General features: G+C 41.4%; 1 long non-coding RNA gene across 2 annotated transcripts in view; it reads right to left on the bottom strand.

Moving 5' to 3' along the window:
• The window catches only part of LOC147372325 (uncharacterized), a 212,181-nt gene that overhangs the window by 75,576 nt on the left and 117,064 nt on the right, over window positions 1-19,541 (bottom strand). For both annotated transcript variants that reach the window (XR_015164000.1, XR_015163999.1), the window contains exon 2: window positions 17,015-17,079. This is a non-coding gene — a long non-coding RNA (uncharacterized LOC147372325). The remainder of the gene's footprint in view (window positions 1-17,014; window positions 17,080-19,541) is intronic.

Raw genomic sequence — 19,541 nt, 5'->3', positions numbered from 1 at the left:
CTAGAGAAGGCAGCTCCCAAATTCTGCTTGCTTCATATTGGCCAAAGGAAATTATATGGCCACGTCCAGAGACAGTGTGGAAGGCACAACTCATGGAGAGTAGATAAAGAGAAGTGTGAGCAGATAAGGCTGTTACTGCAAACAATGTGCCTTGGCACTTTTGTTGATTTCTTCTCTATCCTCTTTATGGGAACACAAGCAAATATGAACATATATTTTACTTTCCCTCTTTTCTCATGTGAAAGACTGAATATCATATATATGCCATATATATACTTGGGATTTTGCCTTTTTATCTTAATAACAAATCTAAACAGTATCTACTTTTCTATTCTTTTATAAAACTGCACAGTATTTCTTTTCATGACTGCTATAGTTTGCTTCATCCGAACCTTGTATGTGGACACTTGTTATTTCAAAAACACTGTAAAGAATCAACTTGTACCTGTGCCATTTTATTCATGCTGCTGCCTTTTTAATTTAGAATATTTTATAGTTTCCTCCATGGATTATTTTATGGGGCTGAGATTTCTCCCTTGTCTATAGTTGTCATGTTGGTGTCATATGGTCTGGGTATCCAGTGCCTTCTTGATGCTGGACGTTGGGAAGGTCATCTATGCACTATCCTAGGGTAGCTATTCTAAAACTTTAATCTACAAAACATTCACCTGAAAGACTAAGTAAAAATTCATATTCCCAGGTCCCCGTCCTCAGATTCACTGAGAAGTTGTTTCAGAGTAAGCTTGGTATCTGTATTTTAAACAAGCATCATATTCCCAGGTCCCAGTCCCCAGATTCACTGAGAAGTTGTTCCTGAGTGAAGCTCGTATCTATTTTAAACAAGCACCTCAGATACTTATGAAGCAGCTGATGTGCTGCACACAGAGAAGTAGGTTTGTAAATACTGGTTACCTGGAATTACAGAATGTCAAGTGTACCAAGGGCTCACAAGAGCAAGATACATTCTCTGGGGGGGGGGGGGAACACACCACAATTTAAGGCAAATGTTCCTTTGTTGATTCATTCATCCTGCCTCTCTTGATGATGCCCATCCCCCATGATGTATTATGGGGTGGAAGTTATTTTAGCGATGGGATAAGGGCACAGAATTAGAAGGTGATTGTGAAAGCTTGTTCAATTTGTAAAGAAGCCCAGCAAGAGGGCTCTGAGATGCCAAGAAGTAGCTTGAGTTCAACGGAGTCTTCTAAGACCCAAGCCAGATGGGGCTCTGTCTTTCTTGTGTTCCCCCTGCTTACAACATTATTGGCTGAACAGAGTAAATCCCAGTAGTGCCTGACAATGAGACACTAAGGAGAAAAGACCAATACAAAGTTCAGAGAGAGAAATGAGATTCAGGAAGAGGGGAGGGCCTCCATTATTCAATCGAGGGCTTTAAGATAGAGTTGGACAGGTTTTCTGTGACTGCCCGTGTGACCTGGGTCTCTTGTTTCACACTTAATCCACCATGCATTACATAATGATTATCAAAGAATAATTCCTTCCTTGTGCATTCTTAGAGAGCAATTCTCCCTGCCTCTGAAACACATCTCCCATCTTTTTCATGTGGTCAATTGATTCTTCTGTCTCTGCCTAGCAGGCTGAAAGCTCCATGAAGGCAGGACAGTGTCTGAATTTTGCTTCTACTGCTTGCCAGGCTGACTAACTGATGTTCCAACAATGACTCAAACCAGACATTATCTAGATAGGAATATGTCATACAGTGCCTGGGTAGGACAGAGCTAACTAGGTATGACCATACAGAACCAGAAACTAGTCTGTTGAAAACTTTTCTAATCATCACACACACATAAGGCTGTAAGCAAAAGATTCAGTTCTCAGAGATCCTTACTCACAACAAACTTGGAAATGAAGTTTATATAATCATAAATGTCACATGCATTTATTATTTTTCTTTTTTTATAAATGGGAAAACAAAGGAAATAATATTTATCATTACACCTCTTTCTTGTTAAGTACAAACCTGTATTGCTACTATAAATAAAGCTGATCAGTACATTTTTTTCCATACTCTTTTCAGAAAATAAATAATATTTACCATTGTCATATGAAGAAACTATCAAAGAATATTCAGTCAAAACTCAGTTAGAAAAAATATTATATCAATGTGCCAGGCAGCTAACAAAAATTTTCCTTTGTGATATATGTGTTATTTGTCAACTTTTAAAAATCTGTGATTTGTTGCGATTTCTTTTCCTATAAGCACAATTTTATATTTTTCTTAATGAGCATCTCCCCCAAACCAAAATCTGCCTGTGGTTATGCCCCATGAACTTTCTGTACACACTTAGGTAATGAGCAGTTGTACCACTACTTTAAATTGAGAACATAGTCTCAGATTAGAAAGTTTAATTAGTCTAAGGTATCATTAACACATCCTAAAGTGACATAGGGCTGCTTCCTCTTTCTTTAGTGTGCATATAGTTCAGAAATATATATTGAGTATATTTGGAAAACTGCAATCAGATAGGGGAAGGTTGGTTGATTTCTTCTATATTTTTCTACCGTATGCATTTCTTCTCCACCCACTTCCTAGCTGGCCATCCGTTTTTGCCCCCTCGAAGGTTAGAAAGGAGTGGTGAAGAAAAGCCTTAATGGAACTGCATTGGGTGGCTTCCTGTTCTCTGGGCCTGGCAGATTCTGTCTCTATGGAGGTATTTCAATAGGTTCACAAGATGTTTTGCACTGGGTTCCTCTCCCTGCAATTCCTTTGATTCTGGCAGATGTGGACACAATATACATCTCTTTTGAGTGGTTGCTCTTCCATAGTATATGGGGTCACTAAGAGTCAGACCCAACTGAGTGACTTTCACTGAGTGGTTGCTCTTAACTCCTCCCTCACCTAAGTGCCCACCTCCAGATTCTTGCTGCTGGGATCCCCCTGTACCTCTAGGATCAGAAACGACCCATCTCTTTCTCTTGGTTAGTGAATGTTTGGTCCTTAGAAAATCCTCTTGCCTCCTTTCCGCCAACATGCCCTGGGAGTACAGGCTAATCCCATTAGGGAGTTCTTTCCTTACCCAGCATGAAAATGATGGACAACCTTCATCATCTTACATGTTCCCTGGGAAAGGGTCAGACTCTGCTCCCAGCTACACAATGCTTTCCTCCCAGTCTCTCTCTAGAGGCAAAGAAATAATAGATCACCTGCCACTCCTCCCTTTTCATAGTCTTGATCTGGCTGAGAGGTAAAAAATTCATTGACCATTCTTCAGGATCATTTCCTTTGTAAACATTCAATTGGTGGTATCTCCTTTTGGAATTTTTCCATTGACTGAATGTTGGGACCTGGTCATAACTTCAATTTTAACATCCTGTTACAGCCTGAATCGCCTTTGCTTCATTTCACGGTATACAGCTCCTTTGTCCCTTGGATCACTAAATTGACTAGTAATTAAGAAAGGCATGGATACTTTTAAAATGATATCATGTGTCCAAATTATATCAATCTTCCTCTCACATTTGCTCATTTTTAATTTCTTTGAAAGGAATCAAATTGCACTAAAATACTTTTGGCCAATGCATGAGCCTATATAAATACAAAATTCAGTTCAGTTCAGTCACTCAGTCGTGTCCGACTTTTTGCCATCCCATGGACTGCAGCATGCCAGGCTTCCCTGTCCATCACCAACTCCTGGAGCTTACTCAAACTCATATCCATCGAGTCAGTGATGCCATCTACCATCTCATCCTCTGTTGTCCCCTTCTCCTTCCATCATCAATCTTTCCCAGCATCAGAGTCTTTTCCAGTGAGTCAGTTTTTCGCACCAGGTGGCCAAAGTACTAGAGTTTCAGCTTCAGCACCAGTCTTTCCAATGAATATTCAGGACTGATTTCCTTTAGGATAGACTGGTTGGATCTCCTTGCAGTCCAAGGGGCTCTCAAGAGTCTTCTCATTGAGTATGTATAGAGTGTTTCTTTTGTGCAAAGCAGTCTACTGGACACACAAAAACCAACACACAACAGAGGTTATGTGAAGGGAGGTTGTTTAAATCATTCTACAACTATTTCCCACCCCAACAACCATTTTTTTTTTTCTCAAACACTTCCCCAAATCCAGAGAAGCTAAGGCCAGACTGGTAGGAATATGTTGCTAATGACACATCAATGATGCCCTTCAATGTAGGATTAAACCCTGAGTTTAATCCTGGAACTGAAAATCTATCTCCCTCATGTTCCCAAAAGAGAATTACCCTCTTAGCATCTCTTGTTCATCATCTCACAGGTGCTAGATTCCAGTGTGGTACATCCAATGTGAATTTCACCATCTCTCCCTGGCACCTGAACCTTCTTGATTTCCCGTGTAGACTCTCATTTTGAAAGTAGGCCTCTTAGGCTGCATGATTTGATGGAATTCTTCACAGGTCCGAATGCTAATACAAGTTGGTGACTAATTCCTAAGTCTTAGGAAAAGGAGTTTTTCTAATTTGGGGTTGCGTTTGGCAAGGATCCTTTTCAAGAGCCCTGCAAGAAGACAGAATTCCTTTTCTTGAAGTGTTAACTTCCTCAATCAAGACAGGCTCTGTTGGGAGTTCGATCTCTCCCCACGGCTCTTAGCTTTAGTTGAGGGGGGAGGGGGAGGGTGGGTAAGCTGCTTTCTTGGTACCCTGGGGGAGAATAAGGAGTGACCTTAGATGTCTTTTCCCAGAGACTTCTAGGAAGAAGTTCCAGCTGCCATTTTAGTTTTCTTACAGACAGTATCTTGTGTCTTATTTTTTTTTTTTTAATGCCTTCAAGGGGTAAAATCAAATATATCTTCTTTATGGCCATGCCAGGTTTTGCATTTTGCTAAGCACTAAAGGTTTTCTTAAGGTCTTAAAACACGTGTCAGGGGTTTTAATTCTATAAAAAAGAAAGAACTGGATGTTCTGAAGGCAGACCACATGGTCGCCACTTAAAAGTACAAGTTTATAGCAAATGGCTGAAACTTTCTAGTAACACTGAAATGATTTTGTATAAATGTACTGTTTCCAAATATTTTTTAGGATTCATTTGGGAATGATTAAGCTAATATTACATCTTTTCAGTGTTATGAAAAAGATGACTTTCAATCAGAGAGAGATTTCATCGAATCGCTAAGGATATAGAACCAACCTGGTCCTCTTCTCCCCCTGGTATGTGAAGAGAATGAGATTTTGTTATTAGGGCACCTCAGGACACTCTGGGTGTCTGCTATGTATCCAAAAGAATGAAGAACATGCATCCTCTGGAACTCCCTGGGGAGTTTAGAACCGACTTTTAGTTACAGCAGGGTATTGCTATCCGGAGAAGGCAATGGCATCCCACTCCAGTACTCTTGCCTGGAAAATCCCATGGATGGAGGAGCCTGGAGGGCTGCAGTCCATGGGGTCACTAAGAGTCAGACACGACTGAGCGACTTCACTTTCACTTTTCACTTACATGCATTGGAGAAGGAAATGGCAACCCACTCCAGTGTTCTTGCCTGGTAAATCCCAGGGACAGGGGAGCCTGTTGGGCTGCCGTCTATGGGGTCACACAGAGTCAGACATGACTGATGTGACTTAGCATATAGCATAGCATAGCACAGTATCATGCCCATGACAACCTTGGAACTCTCAGAAGTCATGCCACCAATTTGCTCTGCAGTCCCAGCAAGGATATGCTTCATTGCATTATACAAATATACAAATGAAATGAAAAGGACTGGTTAGAACCATTTGGAAATAGGTCAAGAGAGGAATCTGAACGTTGTCGCCAGCCAACAGCTGAATGGGTGTTGTGAGGACAGTGTGCCTATTGGGGGGACCCCTGCATGCATTTGGACAATCTTATGCTGACAGGGAAGTCTCCTGAATGTTTTATGTATTGGTTACATTCCCATGAATGCTAGCCTGAAGTCACTGATACATGACAGAGAGAGACACAGCTTACCCAAGGTAAGATCCAAGAGAGGAAAAAGCAAAGCAAATTCAGATAAAAGATAATTTGCAAATTTCACCCACATTGGAGAGGGCAATCTGCTTTACTCGGTCTACCAATTTAAATGTTAGTCCTATTCAAAAACACCCTCAGAGAAATACCTAGAAGGATGTTTGACTGAATATCTGGGCATCCTGTGGCCCAATCAAGTGAAATCATCACAGCTGCACCCTTTGTCAATTCGGTATCCACATGCATCTCCTTAAACCATACAATCTCCAAATGAAATCAGTAACAAAATCATAATTCCACCCAATGTAACTATCCTGCATTCAACCTAAAATGCACTAATCCCCTCCCTCGAAGAGGAGATCAAAATCCTTGGGTCATGTTTATTCTTCCCCTTGATAGCTCATAACTAAAATACTATGACTTAGGTTAACAACACTTAAAACACTATGATATAAAGTCTATGCATCTTATACTAATGATAAGGAGATAAGAGAGGGAAGAAAACAAATTCACTCACACATAACTATAACAAAATAAAGAGTAAATATGCATGACAATTTCAGCCCTTAGTTTTTTAACTGGTCATGTGGTTGTAACTGGTATTTATAACTACCTTTATCCCGTACCTATATCATATTCCCTTTACTTTCAGCACCAATTTCAGCTGGTGGGATGATCTAAACTTATTGCTAGAGGGTCTGAGCCATTACTAGTCCTACTTGGATTGAGTTGTCCTGGTTTTCCACTGACCTATTCATAGGGCACGGTAATACTAAGAGATGGCCTGAGGGATCTCTGAAATTCCAAGCATACTCTTCCTTACCTGCATTGTGGAATACTAGTCCAATGTCCTCTTGGTGGTCAGGATTATTTCCCAAATCAGCTGAGCAACTCTCTTCTTTGCCTGTTGATTCGGAGGCATTGGGCAGCAGTCTTAACTTCCAGTTCAGTGAATCTTTGTTGCATCTCTTAGTGAAAGCCTTCCTCTTTTTGGAGTTAAGACCTCTAGACCAGCAGAGCATAAGGATGTAGGAATAGGAAGCAAAAATGTAGCTAGTGGATCACTAGGGGTGCTGCCACTGCCATTCCCACCACTTATTCCACCTGTGGATCCTGGATCTCAGACAAACAGCGCATATATTGGCTGCTGATTCACAGCATGTATAGCCTTTCCCTGGCCCTGCCACATATTGCCACACAGCCGACACCATAACTGAGTCTTCAAAAGACCATTTCAACATTCAAGCCAGTTGTTCCAGACTAGCGGGGAACATGGTAACACCAGTAAGCAGGGGCCCACTGCTGCACTTCTTTGGCTGTGAAGTGAGATCCTTGATCAGAAGCCCTGCTGTGTGGGACAGCATGATGGTGGGGAGGCATTCTGTAAGTCCACAGATGGTAGTTTTATGAGAAGCACTGCACACAGGGAAGGCAAATTTGTATCCAGAGTAAATGTCTATTCCAGTAAGTACAAAATGCTGCCCCTTCCATAACAGAAAAGGTCCAATGTAATCAACCTGCAGCTGACCAGACAGCTGGCTGATCACCCTGGTGAATGGCGCCATAGCCAGGACTCAGTGTTGGCAGATGGGCACTCAGTAGCAGCTGTGGCCAGGCTGGCCTTGGTGAATCCATGTTGCTGAGCCCTCACATACCCTCCATCTGTGCCACCAGAGCCCCTTTGTTCATGAGCTTATTGGGCGATGACAGGCTATTTGGGAAAACAGACTAGTAGCCATTGAATGAGTATTTCTATCCACCTGATGATTAAAATCCTCCTCTGCTGAGGTCATCCTTTGGTGAGCATTCACCCTAGGCTAGGAAACAAATTTCTTCAGGTTTTGTGTTTTGCCCATTCAGAGAGGTCTCTCCACAGACCTCATCCCCAAATTTCCTCATCAGTAATTTCCCCATTGAATTCTTTCCAGTCCTTTACCATCCAGTCAAACCACTGGCCACAGCCTATATGTCAGTATTTAATTGTCTGCCTGGCCATTTCTCCTTCCAAGCAGAGGGACCAACCAGGTGCGCTGCTCAGAGTTCCTCCACCAGTAAGATTCCTCTTTACCATTGTCCTTCAGAGAGATTTCAGGAAGGGACTGGAGTGCTGCAGCTGTCCACTTCGGGGTGGTAACTGCATACCGTGCAGAACCTTCTGTGGACCAGGCCTGAGTCTTGTCAGCTGATGGTAGGGAACTCCTACGAGGCAGGACAGTAGGAGTGGGGACTGCGGGAACATATGCCACTTCCTCATGTAACTTAGTTGTGCCATCAGGGACCGCTTGGACTTGATCATGTAGGTACCACTTCCATCTGATGATAAAGTGCTTTCAAGCATACTCAGCTTTATACCTCAGTGGGTCAGATAACACTTAGTTCATGGTGGGCAGCTCATGTCATATGGTAACTTGGTGAGCCATGGTTGACTGTTCAGTCTCTACTAAGGTAGGAGGTCAAGAGCTGTTCCCCAGAAGGAAAGCAGTTATCTGACCACAGAGAATAGCCACGTTGTGTTGTGATGCACTTGTAGAGGCCTGCGTGCATGTGTTTGTCTAAGACACTTAAGTTGTGTTCAACTCTTTGCGACCCCATGGACTGTAGCCTGCCAGGCTCCTCTTGTCCATGGGATTCTCCAGGCAAGGATACTGGAGTGGGTTGCCATGCCCTCCTCCAGGGGATCTTTCGAACTCAGGGATCGAACCTGTGTCTCTTACGTCTCCCACATTGGCAGATGAGTTCTTTACCACTAGTGCTACCTAGGAAGAGGGCTCTAAACAGCATCCCTGTCTGGCACTGACACTTCAAGCACCACTGGATCTGTTGGTTCAAATGGTCTGAATGATAGAGTAGCTTTCTAACCACCTGGACCCATTGCTGAACCTTCTCTTGTTTGGGCCCCACTCAAAACAAGCAACTTTTCAATTCACTCAACCATGGGGCTGGAGGAATACGTTGCCTCCAAAATCTAAAAAGGCCTTCTAGGCATTGTGCCTCTTTCTTGGTTGTGGGAGGGGCCACATGGCAACTTATCTTTCACCTTGACATGCTTCATTCAACCGGATGCCTAGGAGTTTCACAGAGATAGAAAGCCCCTGAATTTTAGTTTGATTTATTTACCATCCTCTGACATATACATTTCTTACTAATAAGTCTGGAGTAGTTGCTACTTCTTGTCTGCCAAGTCCAATCAGCATAATGTCATCCAGGTAATGATACCTTGTGGAAGGAAAAGGCAAACTACATAAAACACAGAGCTGGGGAGCCGCTGAAGCCCTGACATAGGACAGTGAAGGTGTGCTGCGGGGCTTATCAGCTGAAAGCACACTGATTCTGTGATTCTGGCATGTCTGTGGAGAGGGCAGACACAAAGGCACCTGCAGGTCGACAGCCACACACCAGGGGCCAGGAGGTGTGTTACTTGCTCAAGTGATGACAACACATTTGATTCAGTAGCTGTAACTGGAGTCAGCACCTGGTTAAGCTTGCACTATTATCCACATTCATCAAGACCCATCTGTCTTCTGCAGAGACAAAATGGGCAAGTCAAATGGGGATGTGCTGAGGCTCACAGCCTCTGCATCTTTCTGGTCCTTGTTGGTGGCACTCATCTCTGGAAACCCTCCAAGAATACCGTACTGCTTTTGGTTTACAGTTATCCTTGGTAGTGGAGAAGGAAAAGACAACCTACTCCAGTATTCTGGTCTGGGAAAGCCCACGGACAGAAGAGCTTGGCAGGGCTACAGTCCATGGTGTAGCAAGAGTTGACAAGACTTGGCAACTAAACCACGACTATTCTTGATAGAATCAGTATGAGCAGCTTTCACCTAGCCTTTCTCATGATAACAGCCTCACTCCATAGGCCAGGGAACCAGGGTAGGGGTTGGGATTCTGCCAGCTGCTGAGCATGTCTATTACTATTATGTATCCAGAACTGAGGAAATAACCACAGGCTGCGTTCAGGGACCCAAGCGCTGTAGACATGAGCTAAGATTCCATTAACCACCTAGCCTCCATAAGCCCCTACTCTGAGTGGTGGACCACAGTAACCTTTTGGGTCTCTTGGAATTAGTGTCAGCTTGGAATCAATCAGTATCCAGTAGTCCCTAAGTCCTCTGAATATTTCATTTTCCCTGGTGTAGTTACCGTGGTAAAAAGCTGTAGGTCCCTTTAAGAAAAACTGGGATAAGATTAACAGCAAAATTTTGGGTGGTGTCCTGTGGTTCTTCCTCATTGGGACCCAGTGTCCCTCCCACCCCCACCATTCAAGGATCTCTGTAAACTGACTCAAGAATTGGAATTGATTGAGAGGCTGCAACTTTCTGTTTTTACGATTCAAGTTAGACTTCTGTTCACTTAACAATGACTTTGCTTTATAGAAGTTTCCTTTCTATATTATAAATCTTGGTGTCTTCCTCCCTGAGTTGTGCTTGCTTTCCATGCCTGGCGAGCCTACTAGCGTTCCCCAGATCATAAGGGCTGGCATTTATTTTGTGCCCACAATTACCAAGCACTGATCTGAGTGTTTTACCTGTATATTATTTATCCCTCACCCAACTCTATATGTTAGCCACCAGGGCTCAGACAGTAAAGAATCTGCCTACAATGCAGGAGACCTGGGTTTGGTCCCTGGGTCGGGAAGATCCCTGGAGGAGGGCATGGCAACTCACTCCCATATTCTTGCCTGGAGAATCCCATGGACAGAGGAGCCTAGTGGGCTACAGTCCATGGGGTCGAAAAGAGTTGGACATGACTGAGTGACTAACACTTCACTTCAACTCTATACAGTAATTAGTGTTGCTTATTGTATCCCCTTTTCAGATGAAACAACCTGTGGTACACAGAAGTGAAGAAAGTTCCCCAAGGTTGCATGGGCAGTAAATAGTATAACCATCTTGTAAACCCAAGGGGTCGAGTTCCAAAGCCCATGCTTTCTGCTGGCATCTCTAGGCTGAAGAAGGAAGAGGATGAAGAGACATTCATGAATCTGTGGTTCCTAAGACATTTTCTCTTTTTTTTTCTGAATCGTGTCAGAAAAGCCATCTACTCTAAGGCAACAAATCTAGTTGCTTCAAATCCCATTAGGCTACTTATCTACATCAACCTTCATCATGCCCTCAGATCCTCCTTCTTTCCAAGACTAATCCCTCTCTCTTTAAACTAAATCCTATAACTTGTTTCCATTAAAAAGAACTTTTAAAAATTCTCTTGCCTATATCTTTACTCTCTATCTCTCCTAATTATTTTCCCTTCCCACAGGTATGTTCCACCTTTAATGAAAAACAAAACAACAAAAAGCAAACAAAAAATTCTCAAGGTTATGTATTTCTCTAAGTCCCATTCTATCTTCTGCTTTCACAGTTGCCAACTGAATATCTACAACAAAGAGTCTATACCTGCTGCCTTCATTTTAAAACCATTCATTTCCTTTGTGACCCACTGGACCCTGTCTGGTGTCCCTTGTTTTACCACCTATTACCTTCAACTGGTTCCTAATCCAATGATCTCTATATTCACTTGGCACTGATGAGGGCTTACACATTCTCAAAACCTCCTCTCTTTGGTTTGTGGTATTCCTCTTTCCTGGTCCTTCTTTTCTCTGTGCCTGTCACTTAAATCTTGGTGTTTCCTGGGGTTCTGTTCACAGGCCCTTTTGCTTCCCATTCTCCATGGTGAGCCATGTAATGTCACTACCATGTTGATCTCTTCCCAGTCACACCTCCATCCCGAGCTCTCTCCAATTCTGGACTTGAGTACTCAAGTGCTTCTTGAACATCTACAGTTAGATGTTCTGCAGACATGGGAAATTAATCTCCTCATCTTCTCATCAGCAAACCCCTTCCTTCCCATTGATCTAGATGCTCAAATCAATAACCTAGGAGAAACTCTTAGCCCTTCACTCTCTTTTGTACCCAAGTTATATAAATTTCACTTCTTAAAAATATATCAAGACCACCTGTTCACCATTCCACTGCACTGCCCTGCCTTACACACCTCTCCTTTCCCATTCACTAAGCCACTACAATGACCTATGTCTTCCTGCCTCCATCTTACCCTCTCAAATCTGCCCTCCAGAGAGACCTCTCTAAACCTTTCCTGCCACTTTCCTACTCACATCTCTGTAGTGGCTCACCTATTGCCCAAAGGATGAAGTCTAGACTCTTTAGCAGGTCACAGAGAGTTGTTATCCATGATCTGATTTCTGACATTTTGCCCAATTATTTCCTACACTCCCTAGCCACCACTATTTATAATTCCTGGAACATACCATGCTATCTTACTTCTGTGTCTCCTTTGTTCTTACTAGCTTCTCTCTCTGAGATTCCATCATTTATCCATTTGAAAATTCTTGGGCTTTCTTCAAGCCTCAGCTCAAGAGTCACTTTCTTTATGGAGGTTTTTGTGACCCCCTCACACTGTCTAAGATCTTCCTTCTTCCATGCTTCCATTTTTTTCATAGTTATTTGTACATCTGTAGCCCCATGGCTATATAAATAAATAAGAGCCCCAGGGCTCTCATTTATTGGTTCACCAAAAATTCCTTGAGCTGGTCACTGTTCAAAGCAGTGGAGACACAGCAATGAATGAACCACACAAATCTTGTCCTTGGAGTGCCTGCATTCTAGCGGGCTGTGTGGGTTTACATTTCAGTAACTTTTTGCTGAATAAATGGTTAAACACTTCTACAATTTCACCTTTAAACCCAACCTTGGGAGATGCTCCTGGAACCCAGTAACTCACCTAAGTATTTCAATCTCCTTCAAGCACAAGGAAGAAAACTCACAGAATCCTTAAAAATGTTTTTAACTTGGAAGTATCCTGGCCTAATCAAGAGTCCAGATATCTTATGATGTCACTGAATGTGATAAGAAGCAGTTACCTTGGTGGAGAATTAACCAAACTGTGAATACATTAACATGCACTCAAAGCCACTCTGCCTGAAACAGACCTGCATGTCTCCAGAACTGGTGAGGAGAGGTGAGAGGCAAGGAAGATAACCTACATGATAAAAATGGCCAGTAGCAGAATATGAATAAATAATATGTGGTAAGTAAGGACAAATGATACAAGGAGGGTCTGTTTGGTTACAAGGCTCCTTTCTTGGTCCAAGAGGAGAAGGGGACGACAGAGGATGAGATGGTTGGCATCACCAACCCAATGGACATGAGTTTGAGCAAGCTCCGGGAGTTGGTGATGGACAGGTAAGCCTGGTGTGTTGCAATCCAGGGGGTTACAAAGAGTTGGACACGACTGAGCGACTGAACTGAACTGAAAGCAATCTTGATCAAGTAGCTATTGTGTGTTTACTATGAGATGGCCCCACTGCAGGTCTGATGCTCTGAGGACAAGGATGAGAGGTTCCTGCATTGTACCTGCCCAACAGAAAGCCATGGGCCTCCATTAGCAAAAACTGAAGATCCCAACATAAAACATTTAAGAACCTACAGTACACCTGGCATGTGTCACCTCTGCTCTCCTGTGTCTTTGGTAAATGAGGCAAGTATTATAACACTCATTTTACCCATGAGGACACAAGTTCACAGAGATTAGGTCACCGTTTTAAGGATCACATCTCTGGCAAATGGCGGAGCTTGAATTTAAACCCAGTTCAGCCTGATTCTTAACACAATCCACAAGCATGGCCTGGATAACTTGATGGGTTGGGCATTTATAGACTTGAGAGCATGGGGGTCTGTCTTCTCTGAGCAGCAATTTAAGCCTTCTTGGTCAAAGGGGATCGGGTAACTGAATTTCTGGAGATTCATCCCTGGCCAGTCCCTTGTTGATTTAATTCACCCAATGTGCATTCGATTGTGTTATAAAGGATTTGAACATGCAAAGGCTTTTGAAAACAATAACAAGAAAAAGGTTCTCCAGCCCACACTTAGGTTTGGCAGGCTGAGCTCTGGCCTGAGGCAGGGTGTGAGAAAAAATATAATTAGCATCCACTCAGGCATAGAGTCTCAGGCCACAACTTCTTACCCTGGTATTCATCAATGCACATTTAGCTCTGGCCAATGTACACAACCCTGAGGCTCCACAGCTTCTCCCTCTTCTCCACCCACCCGCTGGCTCAGACACACAATGGAGCTAAAAAGAGCCTTCAGGTAGAGCCCTGGTCCCATTAGCTCACTCTGTGGCAAACGAAGGGGAAAGTGTTTGGGATGGCAGGTTTTCCCATCCCTGGAGGATCTGGATCCAGACAGACACCCAGACAGCCGCCAAGCATTCTTTGGTGGGGAGGATTCCAGCAGGCAGCTTCTTAGTTTGGTAATTGCTCCGGCACCACAGGGGGCTCCTCTGGCTGAGTTGGGACTCCCCAACTACAGCTGCACCACCATCCCTTCCAGTCTAGACAGTCCCTCCCTCTGTGCGCTCCAGGAACGCGGTACCCAGAGACAGGCAGAGGCCTTTCACTTCTCTGTCCCCTTTTAAAAATGCTTAAAATAAATTGCATAAGGTTACAAAGAAGGCCAGTAATATTTAAATAGTTATCAAAGATTTGAAAAATCAAATTTGTCATGGGGTCATATACGTGCTTAACAGTGAATTAAACAACAAGGTCTCACCACCCCCATTTTTACTTAAACCAGGATTAAATTTCAAGATCAGAAAAATTAATCTCAATAATTACCATAACAGCACCCAGCATTGTTCTTGTAGAGTTTTAAGCATTCCACCACTGTAATAATTTGTTCTTTCACATTCATTCATTCGCTAGTTCAGTCATTCTACTAAAAAATGTGTACTGGGCAAGGTATTATGATCATTCCTGACCAGAGGTCAGAAAATGATGTGCTTTGGATAAAGCTGACCATGGCCACTCATTTACATTTGGTCAGTAACTGCTTCCACATGATAACTTCAGAGTAAAATAATCACACTCGATGCAACATGACTTTCAAAGTCAAACATATTTGGTATCTAGCCCTTTACAGAAAAAGTTAACTGACTCCTGAACCAGACATGGGCCTTACTCTTAAGGATTTTTTCATAGTCCACAGGAGAAAAAAGATAAAAACAAATTTCAGTGCAATATTATGCACCAACAAAAATATGTCTAAGGTGTTGAAATTACTGAGAGAGGACTGAAGGGTAAGGTGTAAGAAAGGTTTCCTAGAAGAGGTAACATGTGAGTTCCATTTTGAAAGAATAGAGGTTTATCATAGGTGATGGCTTTCTGGGCAGAGGATATTGTTACAGGGAAGAACAAAATCTAACTCCATATTGGGTCTGTTTCTTTTACTTTAACTTTGCTTCCCATTGCTTTTGTTCACTAAAACAATACTGTCCAGACATAATGGCCTGCCTCAGGGAACTCTACTCCACTGTCTGAATGTTAAACCAAAATGCCTTTGTTCTAGACTGTGTCCACCTGTGGATTGCTCCAGGAAGAAGAAATTAACACATCCCTTCCCAAGGCTGGTCATTCCAGGAGATATCTGCAAGATTAATGGCTTTTTACTTTACTTACTCACTTTCCCGCCTCTCTGTTCTATAAAAGAACCTGGCATCCAGACCCCAACAAGATGGTCATTTTGAGACATTAGTCTGCCATCTTCTCTGTCTGCTGGTTTTCTAAATAAACTCCTATTCTTTGACTCAACACCTCATCTCTGATTTATTGGCCTGACATGTGGTGAGGAGCGACATCTTGGACTGGATAACAATATTACATGATCAAAGGTAGGGTAACATAAACAGCATTATGTTCTGGAAATTATAAACACTTCACTATCACTGAAATGTAGAGCTCTAGAGGGGAGTGCCAGGAGATGACTGAAGAACAAGGCAGGATCAGACCCTAAAAGAAGTTATGTGTCATGTTAAGGAGCACAACTCTTCTTCCATAGTTACCAGCAGTGCCATCCAAAAGAACTTGCTGGGATGATGGAAATTTCTACAGCTGTAAAGCCAATATGATACTCACCCTCCAACATGGTGACTGAACACTTGAAATGTGGCTATTATAACCAAGGCACTGAACTCTTAGTTTTCTTTCATTTTAATTAATTTAAATAGCCACATGTGGCTAATCACTACGGTACTGAATTCCTTTAAGTGATGGAAAGTGAACTGATTTTCACACACTGAGATGGAGTGAAAGCAGTCATGGACCATATGTAAATGAGTGGGCATGGACAGTCTTATCATGCACATCATTTTCTGGCCCCTGGTCAGAAAAGATCATAATACCTTGCTCAGTACATGTTTTTGAATAGAATGAATGAATAAATGAGTATGGAAGGACATACTTCCAGAAACTGATAGGAGTGAAATACTTCAAACTTTACCACCAAGAGGAACAATGCTGGGTGCCATTATATATATTGAAATGATCCTTCATGATCTTGAAGCTTAATTCTGGCTTAAATCAAAAAATAAGAGGGAGATCTTGATATTAATCCACTATTAAAATCCATTGCTTGAACAAACAAATAGGTTACCAAATCTCCTCTTTAAGAAGATTATCCTGGTTGTGGATAAACTGAAAGAAAATAAGACAGGAAAACCAATGTAAAGACTAATCAATTGTTCTGAAAAGAGAAGATAAAGTTCTAATCAAAGGCAGTAGTGGTTGGAATAGAGAAGAGGGTGGTTTTGAGGTATATTAACACATAGGACTGACAATTCAGTGATTAATTAAATTTAGCAATCAATTAAATTTGGGCTATGGAACATGAAAGAGTTGTTTAAAACACCCCATTGGTTCCTAGATGGTGACTGGATAGGGAGGTGGATGTGAAGATAGGAATAAAGGATGAAGAGAAGGCTGGTGGTAGGGGAAGTATAGATAAGGAAGATGCTAAGTTGAGTTTAAGTTGCTTGTGAAGTTGGGTACCTAGGTCTAGTGAGAGGTCTGGGTTGAAGATAAAGATTAAGCACATTAGTAAGTACCATGTAATCCAATAATAATAATAAAATAATAATAACTTCTAGTCTTGATTTTCCTACCAACTTGCTGGATGATTTTGGACATGTCATTTTTTTGTGTGACCTCAGTTTCATCATCTGTACAACAGAAAGGTGTTGAACCAGAGGTGGTGCAGTCACTTTTTTCTCTAAAGGGACAGACAGTAAATATTTTAGACTCTGAAAGCCATACTTGGTCTCTGTTGCACATTTCATTCCTCCTCCTCCTCCTCCTCCTCTTCTTTCTTCTTTTACAATCTGTAAAATATAAAAAAAAAAACATTCTTAGCAAATGTTTTGTATAGAAACAGAGCTATAGTTTTCTGATCCCTGGAGTAGATAATCTCCAAGATTCTTTTCAACCATAAATTGCTTTGGTAAGTTATTATGTGAGCTTCCCTGAAAAAAGCAGTCTTTTTCCAGTAGTTTAAATATACTTTTAGTGGAAACATAACATAGATCAAGAAAAGTAGGCAAATCACATGTGGACATTTTGATTAACTTCTACAGAGCAAATGCATCCAGATAACTACCACCAAGATCAGGAAGTATTATGCTATCAACACCCTAGAAGCTCCTTTCTTTTCTCCTCAAGGTCATCACCTATCTTTTCTTCCTAAAGGCAGGCACTAGTCTAACTACATGGATTAGTTCAGTCTCTCTTAAACTTCATGTACTCCTAAGTGTTGGGATTTAACTTATGTTTATAAGATTCATCCATACTGTTGCACAGAGCAGTAGTTTATTTTCATTATTGAATAATATACTATAATATTATCACACAAGTAACTTATCCATTCTTATATTATTGTATGTATTTGGATTGTACATCAGCCTTGACATACTCCTTTCCCAATTTTGAACCAGTCCGCTGTTTGATGTAATGTTCTAACTGCAGCTTCTTGATCTGCATACAGATTTCTCAGGAGACAGGTAAGGTTATCTGGTATTCCCATCTATTTTAAACATTTCCACAGTTTGTTGTGATCCACACAGTCAAAGGCTTTAGCACAATGAGGCAAAAGTAGATGTTTTTCTGGAATTCCCTTGCTTTCTCTATGATTCAACAGATGTTGACAATTGGATCTCTGACACAATTTTCCAGACCCAGCTTGTACCTCTGGAAGGTCTCAGTTCACATACTGCTGAAGCCTAGCTTGAAGGATTTTGAGCATTACCTTGCTAGAATGTGACATGAGAGCAATTGTATGGTAGTTTGAACATTATTTGGCATTGCCTTACTTTAGGACTGGAATGAAAATTGACCTTTTCCAGTCCTGTGGCCACTGTTAAGTTTTCCAAATTTGCTGACATATTGAGTGCACCATTTTAACAGTTATCTTCTAGCTCAGTTGGAATTTCATTACCTCTATTAGCTTTGTTTGTAGTAATGCTTTCTAAGGCTCACTTAACTTTACACTCCAGGATGTCTGGCTCTAGATGAGTGATCACACCATCGTGGTTATCCGGGTCATTAAGATCTTTTTGTAAAGTTCTTCTGTGTATTCTTGCCATCTCTTCTTCATCTCTTCTGCTTCTGTTAGGTCCTTGCTGCTTCTGTCCTTTATTGTGCCCAACTTTGCATGAAATGTTCCCTTGGTATCTCCAACTTTCTTGAAGAGATCTCTAGTCTTTCTCATTTTTTTTCATACTTTATCCTTAACAATTAGATACATATTTTAACTGGAACTGATATCTATGTATTGGGTGAGGTGGAGAAGTCAAAATTTAGTTGTTCCATATGTATAGCCATTTGGTTCAGTGACAGTTATTGAAAATTTCTGCACTATATACAGTATTTACATTTGTCATATGTTATGGTAATGTATGTGTGGGTCTTTGTCTGGAGCTTCTCTTTGTGTTCCTTTTACCTACTTATCTGCCTGTGAATGTATCCCTCTACTTTGTTAGGTCTTCTCTAAAATCCCTTAAAAATATTTGCACATCTTTTGCTAGATTTATTTCTAGACATCTGATGTCATTTAATGCAAGGGTCCCCAACCCCTGGGCCACAGACTGGTACCAATCCACTGAAACATTTTCCACCCTGTCTGTGAAAACCTGTCTTCCACAAAACCAGTTCCTGATGACAAAAAGGTTGGGGACTGCTGATTTCATGTTATCCAAATAATATCTTTTGAATTTTTTCATTTTCCAGTTGGTTTGTATCTGAAATACAGAAATATAATTAATTCTTATGTATTGACCTTATTTTCAATAACTTCCTGCATTCAACTTACTGATTCTAATTCTAGTAATTTTTTAAAGCAGGATTTTATGAATCAACTACTCCTCAATAAAAAAGAAGAAAAATTAAAAATAAAAGCAGGATTTTATTTTCTCCACAAGTTTTACAGCCACAATATATTAAGAAAGAAAAAAAAAATTCCCTGGGTAACTAAAGTATGAATAAATTCCTGATTTTAATTTTCTCCCTGCCATTATCAGCACACTGACATGGCATCTGAATGAATCACAACTGGATTTCAAGGACTCACCCTGCCCTTAGATGTCATCAATCCTGCTTACTTAGTGTCAGCAACTGTGAAACCAAGCATAATAATAAGCCAGTCCTAATCCAATCTTAGTGTGACTTCAAATTGTTAATAAATATGTCTGTGCCTGTAGGTATACTTAGGCAAAGGGAAACCTACTTAGCTGAACCACAAAATTTAATTATCAATAAGGCAAAAAAATAATTTTCTGTTGTTTCTGTTTTG

Source organism: Bos grunniens, chromosome 5 (genome assembly GCF_055505025.1).
Source record: "Bos grunniens cultivar Pamir isolate PY7600 chromosome 5, Bosgru_T2T1.0, whole genome shotgun sequence".
NCBI classification, from domain to species: domain Eukaryota; kingdom Metazoa; phylum Chordata; class Mammalia; order Artiodactyla; family Bovidae; genus Bos; species Bos grunniens.
Note: the sequence above shows the minus strand (reverse complement) of the source record. Positions and strands in the feature narration are given on the sequence as shown.